This window comes from Anthonomus grandis, chromosome 1 (genome assembly GCF_022605725.1).
Source record: "Anthonomus grandis grandis chromosome 1, icAntGran1.3, whole genome shotgun sequence".
Lineage (NCBI taxonomy): Eukaryota > Metazoa > Arthropoda > Insecta > Coleoptera > Curculionidae > Anthonomus > Anthonomus grandis.
In genome coordinates, this window is record NC_065546.1 from 46,502,386 (window position 1) to 46,529,165 (window position 26,780).

Here is a 26,780-nt window from a genome sequence, read left to right on the forward strand (position 1 = left end):
TGAATGCAAGCGTGGGTTGTTTTAAGGATGTTGTTTTAAATTCATGACTTTTTTTCTAAAAAGTTCCCTTTTAATATTAGAGTAATGCTTTAAGTGATTTGCAGCAAGCAATTCCAGGTTTCTTAAGAAAATTTTATTTTATTTATTACTATTATCTTTTTGTATTGTCAATCTTTAGTTTTTAATAAAATCAAATTCAGTTGATTTCAATGAAGAAGTTTTACTTTTCAAGTAGTTAATTTTTAACTTGATTATTATAAATACATATTACAAAATGTCTGGCCTCTCATTTTCTATTTAACAATTAAAAATTGATGAAAATTTCCTTGATGTAAGAGTATGTTTATTTTAAATGGTTCTGAGAAACATAGTAATAAAAGATTTTTTAATATTTTTCAGTTCCCATTAAAAGAAAAACATGGAGAGTGATATGCAATGTAAATTTTATTAAGACTTTGAGCTATAGAATATTTTCTGATCAGTTCTTTCCACAAATTTATTATTTATAATTACCTTTTTCTACATTTATTTAATTTTTAAATTAACTTATAAAATGAAAAATTTTAAAATATTTATGAAGCAAAGAGGCTTCGCTTTTCAAAGATCCAAAAATATTAATGATACCTATACCTTATACTTATACATATAATTAAGAAACTTAACAGGTATAAATCTAAGACTCGAAAAAAAAGATACCTAAATAACATATACATATAATGAAAATAATCCAAAACTACTTAGACTGCTCGTAGACATTTTAACGTCGCGTCTAACTCTCAGACAAATGGCAATTAATTTTTAGGATAGTCTTTATTATAATAGTACTTTGAATTTTTCTTTTGACTTTATATCTTTAAAATGAATGAAAATTTGCATGGAATTAAGAGAAGTGCGAGTGGCGTGGATAATATTTCTCCTTTTATGCTAAAACTGTGTAGTCCATTCATTGATAAATTACATTTGGTAAACTGCTGTTTGGAGAAGTATTTTCTAGACTCATAGAAGATATCTATTGCAAGCCATTACCATAAGTAACTCCGCTCCTTCCGATGATAGAGTAGTAAGTACAGTGACCGCCTAAAGTTCCGCATAAATTCGATAAAAATTAGAGACATGATTTTTTGAGAAAACGCTCGGACCCGTCGATTTTATTTTAAGTTGCGCATTATTTTACATAAATTTTTGTATACAGGGTGGAACAAAAAAAAGATATGACGTCATCGGTCATTTTTTTAAATGGAATGCTATATTTTCTATTGCATTTATGAAATATAGGCGAAATTCCAAGCAAGTTTCGTATAACACACCTTATCTCAAGGCTCAACTGTTTCAGAAATATTTACATTTAACCAACAAGAAAGCAAGTAAGTACGTCTATTTACAAATGAAGGTAAAAATAATGTTATAAACCCTGCCAATTGTTTCTATTTCGATGGTTGCACTTTTAAAGAATCTCCATTTTCGAATGTCACTGTCAGTTTAAAAATTAATAGTTTTCATCAGAATAAATTATGGCTAATTTAACGGAAACCCAACGAATTGAAATTTTGATGATGCTAGGGTACGGGAATCGAGTGCGCACGCAAAAAGAAGTAAGTGAACTATTTAATACCAAATACCCAAGTTTTAGCCTTGAATTTCTTTATTTTTCAAAGGATTTTGACACGCTAAACCAATACTTACTGTTTGACAAACTCAAATTTTACAGTTGTTCCTTGCGGTGTCAATTAATAAAATAAACTACTAAGTAAAATCTAAATCTAATAGATTTAAAAAAATATTTTCTGATAATCTTAATGTAATTAGTAGATTATCTACATTAACAATCAACCCTTCTAAGTCCTACTTAAAGTTATTTGGTAATAAAAGTAAGACAAGAACCCAAGGACAGGACTTTAAAGTGATATTAAATAACACGAGGCTTAAAGTTGTGCTAAGTGCGAAAAATATTTAACAGTGATTTTGGACAGTGATTAAGATGTTATTTAAAAAATCTTATTTTTTTCTCAAAATTCTTTATAATAATTGACATGTACTAAATTTTAACTTAAGAAAATATTTATGCGAATCTCTAGTCCTTTTTAATTTTTCTATTACGGCAATATGGTATATGGTTTTTTATTGATCATGAGTATATTTGTTGCATCCAGAGAGTGCAACATTCTTTTATACGGTTTATATATAGCCCTAGAAAGTACAACCATATTTCTAGTAATGAAATGGCGTAATATAAAGTCTAGGCGACAACTTTATTTTAATATATTTTTTAGTAAACTCTTACTTTTACTTTATTTTATTATTACTCTTAAGTCCTTTAATTATGGACAACTGAATTTAGAAACTTTAAGGGAAAAAAATTAAATATTTATATAAAAGACTATTAATGCAAAGACAGGGTATTTTGTAATGTTAGTATCCCTATTATTGCAGATATACGGTCTTATGTTTCATTTACTACATTATATATATTTTTCATTGGACGATGTGTACGGCTTATAGCTTTGTTCCCACATTATTTTTTAACTGGGGTGCTTTAATAGTTCAGTAAAGTAGCTAGTCAAGCTTGTTTAAGTAATATTCAATTACCTTTTAAATAAAGAGACGTTTATTATTATTATTATTATTATTTTTATACACATAATAAATAGACCAGTTTTTATTGGTCCTTCAGACTATATTAATCCCATTTTTGTATAAAAAAAGGAAATAGTATCAAACGCGAAACATAGACGTATAACCTACACAGAGAAGATTAAACTGTCATTCGGTAAAATTCTCCTCCTGCAATTTTCTCATGGAAATGCCGGTCACGGTTCACTTCGGTTTGTTTTGTTCGCTATGAAATTACGTTTTGCCTGCTGCTTTTCAGCAGCCGCCACCACCGCTGCCCGACTAAAACGATTCCTGGACCTTTTGCTAAAACTAATTGGGATTTATTGTCTCCATTGTCTACTGCATGTGATGTTTTTAAAGACAATTGCATTTTCTTTAGAGCCATTTTATTTTTACCAGTTTTAATTATCTTTATTGTATTTTTTTGTTTTTTTTTTTGGTGATTTCTTCTCGTTAATTATATATTTTGATTAAAGACAATAATAAAATATGTATTCACTAGTTCCTTTTGATCTAGAGGATTTCTAATGATTAGTAACAAGATTGCTATCTTACCTACTTAAGTTATGCACATTTTATTCTCTTTCTAAATCGAACTGATTGCTTAAACTCAGATTTGTTTTGCTCGTTTCCTTTATTAAATCTACACAATTTTGTTAATTATTTGCCCTTAATATTTAGTTAGTTCTTATACTAGCATGAATTACTTTTTTATACGAGCAGTTTTAAACTCTCAATATCACTATCAAGAAAACTAGGTAACTTTAGGTACTGTTTTCGCTAAATAAATATATTAAAAACAATGTACGATATATTGTTTTTAATATATTTATTTAGCATTAAATTATATTATTTACAATATTGGTATCATATATATATCTAAACTATACATATTAAAGCCTAATAAAACCAATTTTTAAACACATTAATGATATCATATCCACTTAAGTTATGCATAATCTCTTACTTTATCAGTTTTATCGCTAATGAAAACTCTTCATTTTGTTCTCGATGCTTTTTTAGCTAACAACTAACTTCCTTGGAAGGAGATTAAAACTAAGCTAAAATATGTTGATGTACATAACAAGAGCGAAATATCTAATGAAACATGGCTGAACAATGGTTAAACAAAAACTAAACTATGCAATTGACTATTGAGGGATTGGATCTTTATCCATAATAAGAATAATATTTTTGAATATTGCTACTAACGTTGCAATTTATCGTATGCATCTAATTTTTGATTTATATTTTTTCGAGTCTTAAGAACTCAACTTAAAAATCGGCGTGATTTTAGTGAATTTTAATTCATCAAAAAAACGCCAAAGAAGTTTGTAAGAATTATAATTAAATTAGGTCCCAAAATGCAAAGATTATTTTAATTGTAGCCTAATCATCTTCAGAATCAAAATTGCGTTTTAAACTATTACAAGTTTGTGATTTCTTTATTTTTAAAGGCTGTTACAATTGTCGAATTCCATTTTATTGTGGGGACACCTTGCGACAATCTTGCAGAACCTGTTTAATTTTACCTCTCTGCTAAGAATGGACTTCTACAATACAAAACAAAAAAATTTAAATGCCTGTTTTATTATTTTATGGCTAATACAAAGTTTTTATTTAATTGTTTACTATTTTAGATCGTATTTAGTTAATTTATGTGAATTAAACCACTTTCTATGTACTTTTTTCCGGTTTTTAATGCTCTTAAGCCTTTTAAGCTGCTTATCCAAAACAGCCATTAAAGGATTTTTTCAATGCATCAAAAATGTATTTTAAAGCACGTTTTTGATATCTCTAATGTGCGCTGTTTTCATTATTTTGACAAAAACAAGGCTATTACCATGTAGAGGCTTATTGAAAGGGTGGAATCTGGCTAGGTGGTAGTAGAATTGCATGCAAAAATATAACAAAGTTGCCAAATTTAAAGCTCTAAGTAATTTGTACCTAAAATAACAAAATTATAATTGTATCCATTTAAGTTATGCGAACGAAAAGATTTAGTCAACAGAAATAAAGTGGAAATAAGATATTTCTATACAAACAGTCTTTTTGGCGCCACTTTCCTTATTACCTTCCTTGACGACAGCCCTAAATATTACGAAATTCAGTTTCCGCCTTTCTCTCATTTTCTGACGGAAGTTATGAAGAAATTTACATATAGCGCTGTTTCATAAAAGCCGGATGGAGTTGAAGGGAGCGGCAATTTTTTTAAATTGACTTGTAGCTCCTTGGTAGTTAAGTACAAAGTTAATAATAACGTCACAGCTTGAGAGACATGGCGTTTTACACAAAAGAACGGCTCGGATTTTGTGAGAAACTTACGCATTTTTTCAAATTTTCATCTAAATACAGAGAGTAAATTGCTAACGGCGAGTTGACTGACGCGTTATACCATAATTAACTTACAAACTTGTCGGGGTCATCAGATTAAGCCGGCACAATCTCCCTGAAAACGAGATAACAGAAACGTCAATCCGATTTTCCTGGCGCGATGGGAACGGATAATGCACAACGGATCTGGTGTGTCTGACATCCTAAAATCTTGATTCCCCGCGATGCAGGTATTGTGCAAGTTTATCTATTGTGTAGATTTTTTTAAAATTAAATTGAGGCGTAAAATTAAATTGTTGTAGAAAATTTGGTATAAACAAATAATAAAACTATTTCAACGTTTGGACGATTTTAGAGGCAATTTAAGGCCGAAAGAAATTATCGATTATAATATTAATTTCTCTTTTAGTTCTCCTCCAGATTAAGATTGATTGAGGGACAAATTGGCTGGAATAAATTAGGCTAAGCTTTAAAATCTATGTAAAGCTTCAATTCAAAACGCAGTTTTTGATGAAATTTTAACTTTTTAGTTGAAGCATTGGGAATACTAAATGTACATTCGGTTAGTTCGAACCGCAATATTTTCAATTAAAAACTATTATTAAATGTATGTGTTTATATCAAATCGCAGCTTTTGGTGCAAACTGCTTGTAACAAAACACATTATTTATTTCGTTTACAACAAAATGCAGTATTCCACATAAGCCATAGAAGTAATTGTTTCGTACTTATTTTAAAACGTTGTGTTGTCTACGTTAGTAAACGAAGATCGTTTTATGAATTATTGAAGTCTATAATAGTTATTTTACACTTAACTTACAAACAGAAAACGCCAATACCAGCCTGTATCGTCTTATACATAAGCCGCTAACGTTGGGTCCAACGTTGGAGCCAACATTTGATACAACATTCGACCCACAATATTTGGACAGTGCATCTCCCACGAGATGCTTTAAGTTTAAATATTGGACGCATATTGGATCCAACGTTTGATTTGTTTCGTGCAGTGGCGCATCAAATTTAGAGCTGTTTTGATTTTATTTTGCTCTTGGTGTTTTAACGTTATTTTGCTTTTGAGGTTGTTTTTTTGTTAGTTGGTGGGCATCATGAAACTTACGCTGCCGGAATCGCTGCACGCTTCATTGTTTTAACTCGTGCTCAAAATTTGAGCAAAATAAAAAATAAATAAATATAACGTCAAAGACGGTGATGGATGCCTTTGTTAAATAAAAATAAAGCTCAGTAATTATTATCTTTTTTGGAATAAAGATTCTTGTGGATTTATGGATAAAGTATAGTATAGTATTCTACTTGTCATAGCTATAGTTATTTTTGATGAACATTAACTATTTTATTAACTGGGTCTATTATATGCTTCTTAATGTACTGTATCTGCGCATTACGTTAGTAGGGAAGAAACTTACGCATGTCTACTTAAGATTAAAAAAATATTCGCATCGAAGGTCCAATAAAAATACAGAGATTGGAGGGACACAAAGTCAATGGTCTCAAATTATGTTTATTTTTAAAAAACGATTACACGTGTTTCGCCGTAAGGCATCGTCAGATCTTAAAGAAAAAAGAAGGCAACCCTAGTACAAAAACAACAATGCATAGACATAAATTACAATGTTAAGATATGACTTACCGGTAAAGCTATTAGATTAACACCACAAACATTTAAGTTTAAAGCAAAAATAAATACATAAAAAATAAAAAATAATGCTGACGTTCACATTAAATCCGGTGTCAAAACTAAATAAAATAAAAGTAAACAAAATAAGTAGAATGAGGTTAAGTTGAACGGGAGAACGGAAATAAAGCAAAAAATAAAATAAAAATTCACAGATTTTGCAACATGCGCAAACATCGTAGGCGTATTGAAAATACCAGATACAAGTACGGTGGCTGTTATTTTTTATATTTTATATTATCTTGTGACGTCATTTGAAAGTGCTCAATAAACGAAACATAAAAGAATTAAGCCTTATGATCATTATTCATTCAGTTTGTTATTTATTATATTTTTGTAATTGCCATTAATTTTAACGGTTTATTTTTTAAAATTAGGGTGCTCCCCGAAAATTCCGCCCTTCGCCCCTTCCGCCTCTTTTTTACTACCCACTCTGGAAAAAATTGAGCAAAACTCATCATAGCTATGCGGGTGGTATAAAATACGGCTTTTATTTTTATTTCCAAAACTCTTGAACGAGGCGCCATTTTTGAAGGAATTTCTCAAAACTTGTCAAAGAACCCACCTCTAAAGCTTCATGCATTTTTTCACATAACAAAACTTTTGAGTTATCCTTATTAACTGGCAATACCGGAATTAATACCCTAGTTTGATCCATTGGCCAAAATGGTGCCCCAAAACGGCATTTTTTTGTATTTTTTTTGTAGCATGTATGAGTATGAGCATGCGTTTGTAAATTCCTGGGGCTTGAAACTAAACATTCTTCGGCTGAGGCAATACTATCAATGAATGCAATAGTTTTCGGTAAATTTTCATCATTTAATAACTGTGCCTCGTGGGAAGGTGGAGCGTTTTCAAGCCATAATAACATATGACAGTGTGGACTACCTCTATGCTGAAATTCCACCCTACGAAAGTAATCTTTTAATAATAATATTTTCCAAATGGGCCATCTCTCTTTTTTTTTAGAGCAATCATGATTGTATCTACTAATTTGTTAAAATCTAGGCAACAAAAACAGGATCATTGTTCACTAATTCCGCTTTAGCACTATTAGACATAATATCAAAGATACTATCGTCAATGTTATCTTCATCGTCTAAATTTTGTTGAAATTTATAGGCGCATTTTAAGAGTGGCTTCCAATGTACCTCTGATGCACTAAGTGTTACAAATACAGTTGGTTTTCCGAGTTGACGCATCATACAATATAAGTCCTTTTTCTTTGACTGCCAATATTGTATCGAATTAGGTATATTTTTTAAAAACGACTCATTCTTTTCCATGCTTTCTTTCACAAATTCTGGATCTAATAAATCTTCTTTTGTAATATTTTTTACCTCATGGTTATTATTGCGAAACAATACTTGAAATGTTTGAATAATTCTCAAACGCATGATTTTGGCTGCCATGTAAAGAATATGATTAGGGGTAACACCACGTCTATCTCTTCTACGGATTTCACTAGTTGCCATCATATAAGGAGTTACATTAATTTTAAATTGTCTTTCATGTCCGCAATAGATAGCAGGAAATGATAATTCCTCTGCATCAGCGTCAAAAGATAATGCAAACGGTTTGTTTTTCTGACCTGGGGCTAAATGTAACACCATATCTTCCCCCCAAAAAATTGTTTGCTGTTGCATGTTTAATAATTGCTCAGTTGTTAAAATTTTTTCTTTACGCGAGGAAACTACGTCCATCATGTCTTCTTGACTATTCCTTATCTCGAAATGCTGGTCGTAAAATATTTGATTTTCTTCTGCAAAATCATAACCTTCATGTATACCCAAGAATGTGTTATTAATTTTAATATCATATTTTCGGTATAATGGCGTATCTCGTAAATATAATAACCATCTACGCAAAATAGCTTTTGAGACACATCCAGACAAATATGCCCCTTTTTGAAGAATATGACGCTTTATTAAAACTGTCACTGTATATTCATCGTCAACATTTCTGGGCAGGGAAGTTACCATATTATTTACACTGACAGGAACATTTATTATTTGACCCACCATTTTTTGACTACCAGCAAAACAGTGAATTTTGCGAATTTGCAGAAAGGGTAAACGGGGTGAAATTAAACGCCCCTTAAATCCCATTGCTGGATTTAAGGGGGGTAAGTCAGACGGAATAGGAGGATAAACAAATCCATTAACAGTGGCCAGTTGAGGAATCGTTTTTTTACGGGATAAAGTGGAATAACAGTTACGACAACACTTATAAAATTTGTATTCATCCTCGATACTTGAATGCATTTTTGGGTAGCCAGCTTCATAAAGAAGGGGAAGAATATCCTTGGTTATGGAGCAAATATCATTAGTCCACCAAATTCGGTCATATATACGACAGAATTCGTTTAACTTATTACTATAAAATTTAGTGTTCATAAAATGCTCTAAATATAATGTTCTCTTTTCAAACATTTTTGTATTTGTTGGATTTAAAGTAACTATTGAATTATTGAGATATCCTGAAAAGTTCAAAATATCTGAATCAAAAGACTCACAATTACCTGTTTTATTTGGTGCTTCCCTGGCTTCTTTCTTTTCTATGATGATACCCGATGAACTATTGGTAGAACCTTTTCCATGTGATTGGATTTTCTGCTTTTCCTCAGATCGTTGAACAGAAGAGACATCTTGGAAAACAGAAACACCATCAACTGTAGTATTGGGATTCGAAGAAATTATTTTATTCAACTTTTTTCGTTGCCTATATTCCCGACAACGTTTAGCGTTCAAGGCAAGTTTGACATTGTCTTGCTTCTTATTATCAGGTTGACTTTTATTAAGTGCGGTAGCACCGCTAGTGCTTGGTAATGAAATATTAGTATTAATTACTTGTTTTTGGTAAGTCCCACAGTCTTCTGCATCCAAAGAAAGTAAAACAGTTTTAATATGTTTTTTCTCAGTATTTGCATTTGACTGCACACAACATTCAGCATTTGACTGTAACTCGAAAGCTTCCTTTTTATCTTCTATAAGAGTTATTTTTCTCTGCTTGAATGGTAAAACTTTTTCGTTTTCATTTATTACAATATTAAGTTTCCGTTTCTTTAACGGCAATTGATGTGAATGGAGGGACATTCTGGAAGTAAAATAGTTTATAATTTATTTACATTAAAAACATTTAGTCAAAATCGTCGAAAAATAAACAATTTGACAGGTAACTTTAATTTTAAAGTGCCTTTATTTTATATTTCCATAAATAAAAAGTGTGCATTCGACAGGTACAGTCTTGCCCAAAATAAGTTTACTCATCAAATTTTTATGTGGTGGAACTTAGCTAGAGATTCAGAAACGAAAATCATGTTTTTACAGTCGCCCAGACAAGTTTTGGTTTTAAAGCTCGCCATTTTGGATCCGCCATTTTGTTTTTTGTAATTGTGATAGCACTAAATTGCATTGTCATCGGAAATATGAATGTGTTTCAAATTTCACGTAAATCGGACATCTGGAAGTTCAAATTTGATTTCCAAGATTTGACCCAAACATACATAGTTAGATACATACATGCATACATACATCATACATACTTACATACATACATACATAGGTACATTGCAAGTTAAATAAAAGCTTTTAAAAACAAAAAAAAATTAAAACCAAAACTTGTCTGGGCGACTGTAAAACATGATTTTCGTTTCTGAATCTGTGGCTAACTTCCACCACATAAATTTTTGGTCGAAAAACTGTCAATTTGCTAGCTATAAATTATTATAGCTACCTATACTTTTCAAGTGGTCAATTTTTATATTCCCCATGACACCAACATAGAAAGCTCAACTACTTCACTAAGGACTTACCTATTTTATTTTCACTTATTTTATAAAAGACCACCCTTGTTTGTAATCCTCGTATCAATAATTGACACACACACACTTTTATTTTCGAATACACAAGTTTTTTAGTAACACGTCTTGTCGAAAGGAACAAATAAAATAAAAGAATCCTGAATATAACACGCACCCTATTCGCTTCATGGCTTACAAATCGGATATCACATAATATTTCTCTCACCTACATACTTGACTTAAAACCCAAACCTCATTGCGGCCTTCGAACGACCTTGCTCTATTCCCTGATCAACGCCGACATCGCGTTGATGAGGCAGGTCATTGAATCCGGACTGTTACATTTCGTTTTGTAGCATGTCGTTTTTTCAAAGACGGGTCCCATATACGTGCGCCCAGAAGTATTTTCAATACTAAAAGTGAAATATGACTTCGTCGAGAAATGAACCAGCGACCATCGGGTTCATAGGCAAGCGCTAAACTTACATGCTATCCAGGTCGTGATGAATATTGTTAAAAATTAAATGCGGTTCGTAGATAATAACATCATTCACACAAGACAGTACAGGACTCCTTTTTGCCCTTGTGATCTCCATCTTCTCTAATAAGTCAAGCTTCTTTCCCTTGGGGCACTCATGAAGGATTTTTACATTTTCCGGGATGGAAGGAAAGTGTTTTGAGGACAATAAATGACTTGCAAAAGCCGATTTCGTCTCGGTGATTTCGGTATCTTTGTGTTTATTATATTCTCTTAAGTGTTCCTGCACTCTCATTTTTATTTTTCTTCCAGACTGACCAATGTAAACTGCACTACAGTCTCCTCAGTTAAGGGAGTAGACTCGCGATTGGGATAAGGGTTTTCTTTTATTTTCAATGTTTACGAGCTTATTAAATAATGTGTTTGAAGTTTTAAATGATATCTGTAAATTATAGTTTTTAAAAAATTTTGCCAATCGAGAGGAGATACTACCAAAGTAAGTGAGGCAATGAAATTTAGAATTTTTAATGCTAGTGTTATGAATTAAATTATAGGAGAGCTTGTACTTATTACAAAATTTGAAATAAATTTTATCAATTATACTTAATGGAAACCCATTATTTACTGCAATCTGTTTAATTGTAGCTAACTCTTTTTGAAAGGCGCTTGTTGATAATGGTATTTTGAATAACCGGTAGAAAAAGGAGTTGAATGCAGCAAAATTATGAGAATACGGAGGAAGGTTTTCTATAAGTATCAAAGGTGATTTTATTGTTACCTCTAGTCAGCAAAAAGTCTGAAAAAGGAATCTTACCATCTTTTTCTTTTTCTAAGGTAAAAGTTATGTTAGGATGTAGAGAGTTTAAAAAATACAAAAAACTATCCAGTCTGAGTTCATCTCCACTCCAGGCCAAACAGACATCATCCACATACCGTTTGGAAAAAACAATGTCCTTGGCAAAGGTACTGCACATTATCTTACTCTCCAGGTTATGCATAAAAATCTCACTCTAAAACGGGGACAGACAAGAGCTCATCGCCAACCCATTGGTCTGTTTGAAGAAACAATCGTTAAATTTAAAAAAGTTTTGGTCGAGAACAATCGATAATAAAGAGATTAGGTTGTCTATAATTAGTTTAGGTAAGGAGGTTTTATTTAACAAATTCAACACAAGATCAACGCAATCCTTGGGAGGTATACTTGGAAAGATGTTTTTAACATCTAAAGATATTAATATCTTTTTTTAGATATTTGGTGTATTCTTAAGGGTGTTAGCAAAATCTATAAAATTTTTAGTGAGGTAAATGTTATTAAATGCTTTAATATCTTTTAAGACTTTATTAAGCTACGAGGATAGTAAATAGCAAGGTGAATCTAAAAAACAAACTACAGGACGAATGGGATAGCCAGTCTTATGGACCTTGGGTAAACCGTAAAGTAAAGGTGTTTTCGGGTTCATGGGGTATAACTTACACTTATTAGTGTGAAAGAAGTCGAGAGTGAGTGCGGTGTTATGTAAAGTATTTTTGAGTTTATTAAAAAATGAGTATGTTGGGTCTCTAGAAATGGGTACAAATTCATCGCTTCATGAGCACCAAGCAATTACCTTTATCTGCCTTCTTGACAATCAAGTCGTGAACCCTGAGTTTGTATTTAATTCGGCCGTTTTTTGTCACGAACGCTCGAATTGAGGAAAGTACTTAACTTTGATCTTAAAATATTTTTCAGAGAAATATCTGTGTTTTCAATGATGCTTTCGGCCTCTACTCCTAACGTCTCCCTACACTGAATGTTAGCACTATGAGAAAAATTAAATTTTAAATTTCGTTTTAGCACATCCTCTTCCTCTTTAGAAAAAACAAAGTCGGCGAGGTTTAGAAAGCGGTTATGAAAGTTAAAATGTCATTTACCTGTTATGCGTTGCTTTTCTTCGTTTGTCATGTTTTTAATTTTTTTCCCCTTTAAATTAGTGAGTTTTTTGCCAAGCCTGAGAAAAGTTTTCTCCCCGAATGACTCAACCTCGTCTCTAAACTTAGAATCTAGATGAACAAATTCTATAAAAGAAAGCAATAAAGTAAAGGTAAAATACAAGTATTTACGTTTAGAATTGCAGGTTTTTAACTTATTATAATGGCACTAAACTTCTTCTTTAAGCCAAATTGTCCTGACACTCTTAAGAGCGGTTTCTGACGATCTGTTGTAAGTTTTGCAATGGATATTGACGAAATCTTGGTGTTAACTTGAACGAAAGGCATTGTTGAACCATACTTTCAGCAGCAGATTTTTCCGTGTGAAGAGGTTGCTTCTGTAGAGCTGGACTAGTTTAGTCTGACTGGCATTCTCAAATTCAAAAAAGTAGGCCATATTTCTCAAAGAGACCTCTTTATAATCAAGATTATTAAGAGGTCTCTTTGAGAAAAGAAGATCCAATAGCTTAAGAAGGTCCAATAGTTTACTAAAACATATTTTAAAATAATATAAACAATACATTAACATTTACATTCCTATTCCTAAAACCTCTTCTAAAAAATTTGAAATGGCAACATCACAGGTAAAATTTGATGTCATATTCACAAACTGCTTTGTGTTTACATTCAGCATTTGTGAAGTTCTGTGTTTTTTCTTTGTTTAGTTTTTGGTTGACAAATGAAAAAGTTTAAGTAATTTCAGTGTTTTTGTGAACTGTAACGATAGTAAAAACTCATGCTGCTTGTGCCGCATCATGGGAAAAAGTAGTTAAACTAAAGAGATGCGAAGCGTTATTTTTTTTAAAAAGTTTTTATGTCAGATCCTCTCGTGTCCCTTGATATAATATCAAGAGCTATTGCACAATACTCACCATATTTCTCTATAGGCAACATAAACATTAAAATATTTGACAAACATAATTTTAAATCGACATACAAAATTATTCATCGGAGCGGTGGATTTTCTATAAAAGTTTTCCATTTCAACAAATGCCAGGCATTTTAAAGCCGCTCAATTTATTTTTGGCCTAAAATGGCTTTAAAAATATATTTTAACAAAAACTACTTTTATCGGTATGTGCTACAATTTATTTGCACATTGCATGTATATTTGTTTTTATAACTCGCAAATAATTTAAAAAAATACATATTTTTTTGGTCATAATTTTAGTATGACAATAGTTTATTATATAGCAAAAAATGCCTAAATAACAAAATTTTGGTATGACAAATGTAACCTTTAGTACTTGAGGGGTAGCTAGATTAGATGAGAAAGCAGATGTTTATCTAGTGTGACTTATTTTTTTAAGTTAGATACATAATACGAGGGTGAATCAAATATGAACCGGACTTTTCTGTTTAGCGCGCCATAGGTGAAGCGAGTGGCGCGACGTCCTGATATATGCTAGATAGGGATGTCAAGAGGAGGGGAGTCAGTCGGTTTGGCGCACCGGAGTAGATGAGCTGTTAGTAGCATCATGTCTGAACAAGAGGTACACACGTCTGTTGCGCAACGCGTTATTATAAAATTTTTGTCGCGTGAGGGCGTAAAACCTTCCGAAATTTTGCGTCGACTAACTGCACAGTTCGGTAATGAAACCTTATCAAGGACTCAAGTCTACGACTGGCACAAAAAATTTTCCGATGGCCGAGAGGTAGTGGAAAACGAGAGCCATGCACGCCGACCCAGGACAAGCATCAATGAGGCGAACATTCGTGCGATCCGTGAGCTGATTGAAGGTGACCGCCGCCTTACATTGTGGGAAATTGCTGCACACGTCGAAATATCATACGGAAGTGCTCAATCAATCATTTCAGAAAATTTGGGTTACCGCAAAGTGTGTGCAAGATGGGTTCCTCGCCTTTTGACGGAAGATCAGAAAGCAAACCGTCTTGCCGTGTGTGAAAGGCTTTTGGCACGATTTGAACACCCGCCTTACAGTCCCGATTTGTCACCATGTGACTACCACATGTTTGGGCCACTAAAAGAAGAATTGGGAGGTTATCACTTTGACGACGACGAAGGTGTGGAAACGTTTGTGCGCAATTGGTTACTGACACGACCAGCTTCATTCTTTGATGAAGGAATTAAAAAACTTCCGATCCGGTGGGAAAAATGCGTAAATAAGAGAGGAGATTATGTAGAAAAATAACATGTGTTCAAACTTTTATTTACTGTACCAATAAAATTACTAAAACCAAAGTCCGGTTCATATTTGATTCACCCTCGTAGCATTAGCATTTTAATGTTAATAACGCGACTCTGTCATGTGTTATTATGTACAGGGTGTTTCAAATTCGACCCTTAACATGGGGATCTCGGAATCTATAAGAGATACGAAGATGGTTAAATTAGGGCAAAGTTAAGAATTTTTAAGCTTAGCAATATGCCATTAAAAAAAATTAAAAATTCCGAATAGTTCCGAAGATATTCAAAAAAATACGAAATATTGAAAAATCGATTTAATTTTTTTCTGAGCCTATTTCTTATCCGGTTTTAAAATAATTTGCATTTTTACATTTTCATAATTTCTGAAAAATTAATTTTTTTAACGATGTATCATAAGTAATATTTATTTTATGTAAAAAACCGCATTTTTGGAAAAAACTAAATTCGTCGCAGCACGCTGTGATAAACTGACAAGACAATATTTAAAGTGTCATAAATATCATATGTTTTAAATATTTGTATGTTTTGTTATAATGTTATATATTATTTTGTTATATGTTATAGTACGGTAGTATAAAGTGAGAAATTATTTTTTAATAATTTAAGCAGTTTTGGTCTTTACGAATAGAGAAAAGCTAGATATGATTAAAATTTATTATAAGTACGATAGAAATGTCATTAGAACGTCCGAAATGTATTTGTTAATGTATCCGGGGCGACAGCAACCCATACATCATACTTTATTTAAAATCCCCCACATAAAACACGACAAGTTTCAAATTATCTTAGAGAAAGGTTTGGTGACAGGTGGAATGAAAAAATGGTCCTGTAAGATGGCCAGCAAGGACTCCTGAATTGAATGTTTTAGATACAGTTTCATGAAGAATACTAAAAAATTGGGTTTATGCGAGGGCAAAATTTAATAATATTAAGGAGATGCGGTTAACTATTATTAGGGGGTTTAGCAGATTAAGTAGATGAGAAAAAAATCGCGCGGTGCTCAATATTCGTAAGAGAGTGCAATTGTGTTTTTGTACATAAAGACAACAATTTGAGCACTTAATTTAATTTTAATTTATAATAAATGAGTTTTGTGGTTAAACTGATTATTTTTTTTTATTCATTTCTTTATTTACTAACGCCTGTTAAGCTTCTATCGTTTTTTTTTGAGTAAATACACTGGCTCGCAAAATTAACCGTTCAATGAAACTTTGGCTCAAATTTAATAACCTTTTCAGTATTTCATCGATTTTGATAATTTTTTGCTGTGTTTTAGGCCGTTTTATTGTCATAATTTTTTTATATCGATGCTACAAAAATTTTCAACTGATTTGGTGTTATAAATGTTATGTGTTAAATTTTATTCTAAACTTTTAAACACCCTGTGGAAAAAAAAATACAACCGAATAATGATTCTTTTTGCTGCATTTTCAAGCCCTATCTTTTGTTAATAACTTGTTTTCTGATTCATTCGGATATCTGTAATCCTAAAGAAAAAGTACTGGCTTAAAGGAAGCAATGCAATAATGTTTAATTAGCAACCAAATTGAAAAATATTACGGATAACGGCGGTATTAAAATTTAATAATAATTTTTCCTAAAATCAGGTATTTTCCCTACGAGCTTGAATAACAACTCTCATTCTTTCGAGCATAGACTCAATTAAAGAAGCAATCTCATCTTGGGGTATTTGTTACCACTCGTTTGTCAATGCGTCTTCTAATTTAGCCAAAGTTTGAAACTCGCCGTAGATCTGCCCACCTCTTCCTCCCAGTAGATTCCACAAGTACTTAATAGGGTTGAATTCTGGACTTTTGGGAGGACAGTCTAATACATGGACGTCAGCGTCTATTACATATTACCTTGTTATAGTTCGATCAATATATCTTTGCGTTCACGTCATTATATTTTACATCTATTCAAGACAATCAGTACCTATTGTAGTAGCGTTAATATACGTCGAAAACTTAGAGAATAATGAACGTATGTCTTGAATCGAAAAGAAATAAATACGTATTCTAAAAACCATGTGTTAAACAAGAATAAATGCCATATGTTAAATAAAGAAAAATAATATTCGTGTTTCCGACATTCGATATTTGACACAGACCATTGGCGTTGTTGTTTTGTAGTTTTATTTTTTGATATTTAGACTTTCAGCAGTTTGTTTGCTTATTTGCGGTTACAATTTTATTTCTTTTTATTATTATATTTAAACAGTTGTTTTCGTAACTTTTACTAGAGTAGCAACTAATCAGGAGTTGCTACTCTGTTATAAATATTACAACATAACCTCAACATGCCGGGAAAACGCTTGAATTCTGAAGCACGTGTGTTGGGAATCTCATTGATTACTTTAAGGCTGAAAGAGATAATAATGGTCCGCTTATTTCACTAAACGCAGTCTAAGAGGTAAATAATACTATTTTTATTTAATATTTGATAATATGATAAACTGAAAAACTTTATAGAGAGTTGCTCGTGCCCTGAAAATCAGCTTAAGAACTGTAACTGGAATCAAAATATCCAAAAAATAGGTCTCAAAGAAAAACCAAAACCCTCGACCTGAATGAGGATACTAAAATGGAGGTTCGGAATGTATTATATAATATGTATGCACAAAGTAAGTTATATATTTTAAAAAAATGGCAAAAATTGAAGAAACATGTAACCATACAACGGCTTAAAGAAGAGCCATGCCAAGAAGAAATAGTTGATATAAGCTATGGATCTTTACGAACCCTGCTTTGTCATTTGGGGTTTAAATACAAGAAAGATGATAACCGAAGAGCACTAATGCAGACACCTAATATAGCTTCAATGAGAACAGCATTTTTCAGTAAATATATGGAAAATAGACATTCAGAATTTACACGTCAACGAGTTTTTCTCGATGAAACATGGATTTTCTCAAAAGGAAACAAAATGAAATCATGACAAGATAATAATGTAAAGAGTGTTCGTAGACCAGGTAGATTTGATGGAAAACGCTTTATTGTATTACATGCTGGACACAGCGGTGGTTTTATAAAACATGCCAGTTTGGTTTTTGCTAGTAATCAAGAGTATCATGGAGAAATGATAAGTGAGAACTTTACAAAGTGGGTAAAAAACCAATTAATTTCAAATTTAGAAGAACCATCTTTAATTGTAATGCCTAATGCTCCATATCATTCAGTTGAGTTGGAAAAGCAACCATCATGTTCTTGGAAAAGAGGTAAAATTATTGAGTGGCTCAAGAAGAATGAAATTCCATTTGATAGGCAGATGTTTAAAGCAGAATTGTTGAGCTTAGCAAAGTTACACAAAAAATCGAAGAAATATGAAATAGATCAATTATTACAAGGAAATGGACATAAAGCTTTAAGACTGCCACCCTACCATTGTCAGTTCAATGCTATTGAAATGATTTGGGCAGATACAAAACATTAATATAATACACATATTGATGAAGTTGGGCATACAGATGAAAACGTTTTAGAAATGTGGGAAAAAGCCTTATGGGAAAAATGTACGCCAATAGTATGGCATGCAAAAGTGTGTCACACCGACAAACTAATTCAAGATTGGTATGACCGTGAAGTCATAATCGAAAAAGTTCCAGATCTTATTATCCACCTAACCAATGAAGAAAGTGATAGCAATGAAAGTTCTAGTGAATCCTGTGAATCATTAAATGAAAAATTATAGAAATACATCACAAATATTAATAATCTAATAAGTGATTTACCCAAAATGAAATGTTATATCTATTTTTAAAGTAAATGATTAAATATTTCACATACTACAATTCATTATTTCATTCTAGAATGATTAAAAAAATGTGAATAATATGATTATAATATTTTCAGTTTATTTCCAAAGAAATGCATATTTTTTATTTGATTTTGTACTTTTAATTACTCTGGTCATAAATATGATATTACGAGAGCTTCATTAAATGAAATTCTGTATCCATTTATCAGTGTTATCACTAAAAATAGAAGTAACACATAGATTCAATGGTTGGTTATCATCAAGAAAAACCTCGCTATATTTGATAAAATCATTTTGTCTTGTAGAGCTCCTCAGTACGATTATAAACCATTTAAATAATCATACGAAAATATTTCATAATTTGAATGTTTTATAATTATGAATAGTTATAAATATTCATGATTTTCATAATAAAAGCAAAGAATAACAATATATACTATATAGTTACTCTTTGATAAAAGAATAATGCGACGAACCAACGAGCCTGTTTTTGGATTTGCGGTTAGCTTAGACCATTGACAACATATCTGGTAAACAAATATCATAATCTAATAGGCAGGTATATTTAAAATCAATATAGTCGAGATATTTGACTTTTTTAGCTAGATTATGTAGGAAACAAAGCACTTTTTAAAACTTAATTAATAGTTTATTTGAAGTAGAAACCCTCAAACCGACGACACTGAATTGACAGCTGATTGAATCGGATGAATGTCGGCCATGTTTTAATGATGACGTGAACGCAAAGGTTCGTTGATCGAACTATATTTGTGCTATGTGCGGTCGAGCATTGTCGTGCATCAAGGTAAAATGTTCTCCTATAAATGGCTTATAGGGAACCACATGTTCTTCTAAGCACTCCCTAATGTATATATCAGCGTTAAAACCCTCTTGAAGTGTAACTAGGTCTGTAGGGCTTTTAATGAAATACCACCCCACACTATCACGCCTCCGCCAGCAAATTGCATTTTAGGAGAGATACAATATTGGAAGTATCTTTCTCCAGGCCTTCTTCATAATCTTTGATGTCCGTCAGGTAAATATCTCGAACAACGAGACTCGTCTGTAAAAAGAACATTTCGCCATTCCTCCAGGTCCAATTTGCATGTGTTTGAGCAAGCTCCAGGCGAAGCCTTCGATGACCCGCGTCTAAAAGAGGACTCGTAGCAGGTACACGAAATGTTAAATTCTGATCCGCTTCTTCTGACCTTCTTCGTACGGTATCAGGTGAAGCCATGATACCTTAAACATAGGCTGTTCGCTCTCGAAGAACTTGAAGATGAAGAAATCGATCCTTAACTGCGCTTGTGGCCCTTCGTCTTCCTTATCCAGGTGTACTTGGATAAGAACCAGTTTGTCTCAACCTTTTTATTGCATCGAATACGCATACCGTACCTTTATGCAACGTGCCTAATCGCCTCGTAGAGTTTTTAAACGTATCGCTTACGCAACAGCTCCGAAACACATTTTCAAAAATAAATTAAACAAACCTTTCAAAAAGGTACAGCAAAATTAAATATGTAATTCGTTGACCACAATCTTTTTGACATGCCACGATGCCATGGAAACTTCTACCTATTTTTTTTGTCATAACAGCCAACTTTGGAATATTTTTACAAACAAATTCTAAAGCTACTAAAGCATTATTGCATTATTTTATGTAAGTTAGTGCTTTTTGTTTTATAATAATACAGTTATCGGAATCAATTGAAAAACAGGTTGTTAAGAAAAGATGGGGCTCGAAAATGCAGCAAAAAAAATCATTATTCAGTTGTAAATTTTTTTCCAAAGGGTGTATAAAAGTTTGAAGTAAAATTTAATTTTTTATTAACCCCTGTATAACAACAAATCAGTTAGAAATTTTTGTAGCTTCAATATGAAAAAATTATGATAAAAAAACTGCCTAAAACTCGACAAAAAATTGTCAAGATTGGTGCAATACTGAAAAAGTTATTAAGGATTGAACTCGAACCAAATTTTCGTTGTCCGGTTAATTTTACGGGAAAGTGTAGATTAATTTAGTCTCTTTTGAAATGTTTATAGGTACTTCGAAAATACTAAGGGTGTAACCCTGAAGTAATATGTGCACTATTATGGTATTCCATTACTAGTATTTCGGTAGTATTTATTGACAGTTTAAATATTGTCTTGTCAGGCCAAGTACTTCTCTTTTAAGCATTTTAAATTCTTACGACTTGAAAATGCACGTTCTTTCTCCCACACGAATAACTTCTTCATCTGCAACTACAATTGACTATTTATGTAGAAATTTTGATGACATTTTATGCACAGTACTCCCATCTGGTATTTCCGACCATGAAGCTATTCTTGCTAAAATGCCATATAATACTGTATCATCTTCATCTCATTATATGGAAAGAATTTTCAGCAGGAGAAATTTCAATGCTTTTTCTGCTGCTACAGCTTCGGTAAATTGGAATGCACTTGAAACGGCTTCTGACCCACTTTATTTTTTCAAGTTCTGTGTGATAAGATCAATCAGTGCTTTCCTAAAATGAGGCTTAAAACTAAAAAATGAAAACCATGGGTTACAAAAGGCCTTAGAATTTCAGCTAAAAGCCTCGTTTTTTGACTAAATTGTGCAAATATACCACAAATGAAAATATCCTTGTATATCATCTGAAATACCGTAGTCTCTAAAGAAAGACAATTAAAGCAGCAAAATCTAATTATTATACGGATCGCTTAAATATGTCATCAAATAGGCAAAGAGAGTGTTGGTCGATTATTAATGATTTTAGACATTGCCATAGAAAAGTATCTGAATCGGAGTTAAGACCTGACATTTTAAACGACTATTATTGTGATATACCTAATATCTTGCTCAAGGGCATTCGTAGTAACATTGATCCCTTACACTATCTTTAACAAGTGTCGGTTGAGCATTCATTTTTCTTTCATCCTGTCGATCTTACCGAAGTAAAAAATGAAATCAAACGCCTAAAAATCATAAATCATCTGGAGCTGATGGGATATCTTCGAGGTTGTTACTCTTTTTGCCTGATTCAGCCTTAAATGCTTTAGTTTCTGCCATAAGCAATTCTTTACATATTGGCATTTTTCCCTCATGTTTAAAAAAGGCAGTTATTATCCCTCTTCATAAAGGTGGAAATTTGGATCAGCCTTGTAATTTCCGTCCCATTTCTATTTTGTCTACCCTCTCTAAGATAGTTGAAAAACTTGCAAAAAGCAGAATTTTGTCCTTTTTACATCATAATGACATTTTGTCTGCAAATCAGTTTGGATTTTAAGTTGGGACCACTGTTATTTTTACTGTATGTGGATGACTTGAGTTCATTGAAACTGCAGGGCAAGGTGGTTCAGTTTGCTGATCATACCACCATACTATGGAGCCATAAAAATTATGATTATATTAAGACTTGTATCCTTAAAGACCTTCAGATTTTATCAGGGTGGTGTGCTTCCAACAGGCTCGTGTTTAATGTAAGAAAGTCGTCTATTATGGGGTTTAAGTGCGATGTTCAGGGTCTGATGTTTGACGAAAATTCCCTCTTGCAAAGTAAAGAGTGCTGCAAGTACCTAGGAATTACCATTGATGGTCGCCTTCGGTTTGAAGATCATATTTTACATTTAGCTGGGAAATTATGTTCTGGATGTTTTGCAGTAAGAATGGCAAAACAAGAGCTGGGAGGGGTGGTTGCACGTTCAGTGTACAGTGTTCAGTGTTTTCACTTATTGAATCTCATATTCGGTATGGCTTGCCTTTTTAGGGTTTAACCAATAAGGGGCTACTTAACATTGTCTTTGTTATTCAAGAAAAAACAGTTAGATACCTGTGTTCTGCTAAGTTAAGAGATTCTTGCAAACCCCTCTTCATTTCTAAAAAAATCCAAACTCTTTTTTCACTCTTTATCTTAGAAACAGCTGCTCTCATTCACAAAATTCCCAAACTACCCTCTGATACTGGCCATTTGACTCGTCGTGTAAATGATGTTCCCCTACCTATTCCTACATCTTCCCTTACCTAAAACTCATTAATTTACATAAGTAAAAAAATTTACAATCATGTTCTTTTATGTGTTAGACATATATCGGATGTTAAGAAATTTAAGAGAAAATTAAAGTCGCTTTTATTGGCTAAGGCATATTATAACCTGGATGACTTTTTTAATGATAGGTTTTAACCTTGGACATGTTGGAAAGTTTTTTTTTTCTTCTCTAGTTTTGTTAACAAGTTTACCTTTATTTAGTAATTGATTGTTTTATATAATTATCTTTAATTCAAGTATGTTCAGAAAGTTTTGCCTTCTTGTGTTTAAATTTGTTCATTGTTTTGTCAATTTTTGAAATTGTATTTTTGTTTAGTTTTTTTAGCTTATAGGATGCTTGTCCACAAGATTATTCTTACGTAATATAGCACATTTTATCTCTTTCTTTCTTTCTTTCTTTCAGTTTATGCACAACCTACTGTGGCAAATTTAGCTTTTTTGCAAAAATTCAGAATTTTACAAGATTAAATATTACTTGTGATACATCGTTAAAAGGGTAATTTTACTAAGATTTTAAAAATGCAAAAACCAAATATGGCCCCTATAAGAAAAAATAAAGTTGATGATGGATGGCAAAAGACGAAACGTCGTATTAAAAAGTCATGTAGCACGAAAAAAGTGGCAATGCAAAAGGCAAATTATTTTCAAATTGAAGAAAAAATAAATTCATAAAAAATAAAACCGATTTTCATAATTTCGTATTTTTTCGAATACTTCGAAACCACTTTCATTTTAAACTTTTTCAAACGACATATTGCTAGGCTAAAACATTCTTAACTTTGCCCTAATTTAACCATCTTCGCATCGAATTTGAAACACCCTTTACAGTGCGGAGTTGCTGAAGTAAAGCATCATAAGATATAGTACATGCCAACAAATAATAAAATATAAAACTCATCAAAAATTTGTGTTCACTGTCAAGGTAAATCCAATCCCGTCAGTTCCCTTAATGCAAAACTTCCCAGTTGCCCGTAAATCATTAATAAAGCCATTTTAATCCGAGCTGGCTGCTCTTGTTAAGCCGTCGACTTTAATAAGCCAACAAATTCAGATCAAATGTCAGTTAAAAAAAAATATATTTATTTTGGAAATTCTTAATTACCAAATGTATGTTTGGAAGTGCTTTGGAAAAGACAAACAGGTATAAAGTATTCTTAAGAAATTTTTGACAAAATGTGTCTCTTAAATTGGCCCTGCCCCAAGGAATTTTGTAGCAAGCTTATTAACTATTCGGAAACTTTCAACCTCTCTATCTGACGTCTGTATAGTCTATAGGGTTTGTCGTCATGGTCGCTTAATATATTATGCATTATGTCGCTTTGTTAAGCCAACCGGGTCCTAATTCTTTGCCCCTACCCCTAAGCCAGATAATAAATGATTGAAAAGCTCCTTTCTACTTACTTTTAGGTATATTTTTAGTTTTAGAGCGGCTTTGTATTGAAAAATTATCTAAATATTTTAGTTAAAATTATTAAATAATTAATATTTTAATATTAGACCCATTCAAACATAAAAGGTTTTTTTTAAAAGAAGATTAAAACTGCTTATAAAATGGATTATTTTTTCAAAAAGTAGAATCTCTTTTATAGTTTATTTTCTATAACAATAATATACAGGGTGTTTTACAGTAAATAAGTGCGACAAACTTCAGGGGGTAATTCTGTATGGAAAAATAAGGACAGTTTGCTATATTAACGTATGTCTGCAAATACTTTTACGATTTATTTATTGGTCTGAAGCCGATCGAGATATGTAAATGAAATTTGGAAGGTTTTGAGAGGTAGTTATCGCGCATTTTTTGATATGCAATTAAGAATTTTATGTTCACCATTGGCGCGCACACAGGTAATGATCTGGCCCACTGAGATATTTTAAATGAAAAACAATTTTCAATTTTCTCGTTCAATTTGTGACAAGAAACTTCTTTTACCTTTTTTTCGTATGTGACGCCGTTTTTATGGAAAAAAAATCTTGACGCGTATTTCCGCCATATCAAGATCGGGTTGTTATATATGGTTGAAAAGGTCTTTTTATGTGCTATTTAATAACGTATAAATCGAATAATATGGCATCTATAACAAATAGCAAAGTTTTTTGTAAAAGAAGATTAAAACTGCTTATTAAAAGGATTATTTTTTTTTAAAAGTAGAATCTCTTTTATAGTTTATTTTTTATAACAAAAATGTACAGGGTGTTTGTAAATAAGTGCGACAAACTTCAGGGGGTGATTCTGCATGGAGAAATAAAGACAGCTTGCAATATAAAAGTATGTCTGCAAATGCTTCGTTTTCCGAGATAAAAAATTTTTCCTAAAAATTGACGATTTATTTATTGGTCTGAAACCGGTCTAGATATGCAAATTAAAATTTTGAGGGTTTTAAGAGGTAGTTATCGCGCATTTTTTGACATGCAATTAAGAATTTTGTGTTAACTATTGGCGCGCATACAGGTAATGATCTCAATTTTTTAAAGAAAAAAATAGTACGCCACGGAGATATTTTAGTAGTTGGCAAAGTTGAATATGATTGCAAAAAATCCAAAATGTCTAGAAAAATATCGTTATCGTCAATCGATTGGTCATAGTAGATAACCCAAAACTACCTTTAAATTTTATTAAAATCGGATTCAAGATGGCAAGTTTTCTAAAAACTTAATTTTTGATTTAGCCCTATATTTCGAAATCTGATTAGGTTTGGAACAGCACAACTTTTTCCCCATTTAATCGAAACTGCAACTCTTACGGTTTACAAAATCCCCATGTATATCATTTTATCTGGAACAACCTGTCTTGCTTTTTTTTTGTCTTTTGCCGGCTATACTTATTTTGTATAATAAAATAATTTTCTTGAATCTATCGGCTGGTCCTATGAACAACACTTCTAATTTTCGAAAATCAATTTTATAATTATTTCCCTAATTTAGTTTTATGTCCTTTTGTATGAAATTTTCAGCTATCTTGTGCTTATTAAGTCGTATAATGGTTGTGGTTTTCCTATATAGTTTTTAAGAAAATTAAGAGGTTTAGTTTTACATAAAAAAGTTGCTTTTAAGAAATTTAAGGAATCTATTATAAAGTAATTACTTGGTTTTTTCGAGACTTCGAATTCGAATCTATTGATAAATCCTAGATTATTCTGAAAACATGTAAGCTAAGTTCAAAAATCAAATACTATTGGTAAACATATGTTTTTGAATGATTAAACTAGTGATGAGGGTGCGGTAACAGTTAATTTATTCGCCAAATATTTGTAATGTATATTCTGATAAAGCATTTCAAATACCTGAATATTGCATAACAGGGCTTGTCGATCAATTTGATGTCAAATTTGTAGAGTTATCTTTAATAGAGGTTTTTGACGAGATTCTTGGCTTCCAGTGCAAGCCTTTTGCGAGACCAGATGGCATACCCAGCTTGTTACTTCGTGAATGCGTATGTGTTCTGTCGCAGCCTATTTGCACTTTATTTAATCTGTGTTTATGGTAGAAGTTATTTCCTTATTTAAAAAAAATCGTATATTACGCCGATACTTACGTCTAGTATAACTAGTTATGTCAGTAATTATTGAGGAGTTTGTATACAGTCAATTTTGCCTAAACTTTTGGATGCACTTGTAACCAAGCATTGTCATGGTAATATAAAAGGCAAATTATTAGCAATTAATATGGTTTTCAAATAGGACGTTCCACTGTTACTAACTTTATATGTGATTATTCGTTTATTCTAGTAGCGTTCAAGCAGCGAGCAAAGAACGTCAGAAAGAGTGAGCTAACCAAACCGGCTAAAAATAAATCTTAAAAAATTTGTGGCACGAACCCCGAGTTATTATAATATTATTAACTAGTAAAAATAGAGGACCCCCCTGAACCAGGGGCAATTTTCGTACCCAACAAAGGTATAAACACAAACGACGATAGTGCTACGGACATAGGTGCGA

At 32.0% G+C, this 26,780-nt stretch overlaps 1 long non-coding RNA gene across 1 annotated transcript in view; it reads left to right on the forward strand.

Annotated features, from left to right (window-relative positions):
- Window positions 1–1,497: 1,497 nt before the first annotated feature.
- Window positions 1,498–26,780, forward strand: part of LOC126742371 (uncharacterized) — a 37,794-nt gene continuing 12,511 nt past the window's right edge. Inside the window, exon 1 of the long non-coding RNA XR_007662545.1 lies at window positions 1,498–1,592. This is a non-coding gene — a long non-coding RNA (uncharacterized LOC126742371). The remainder of the gene's footprint in view (window positions 1,593–26,780) is intronic.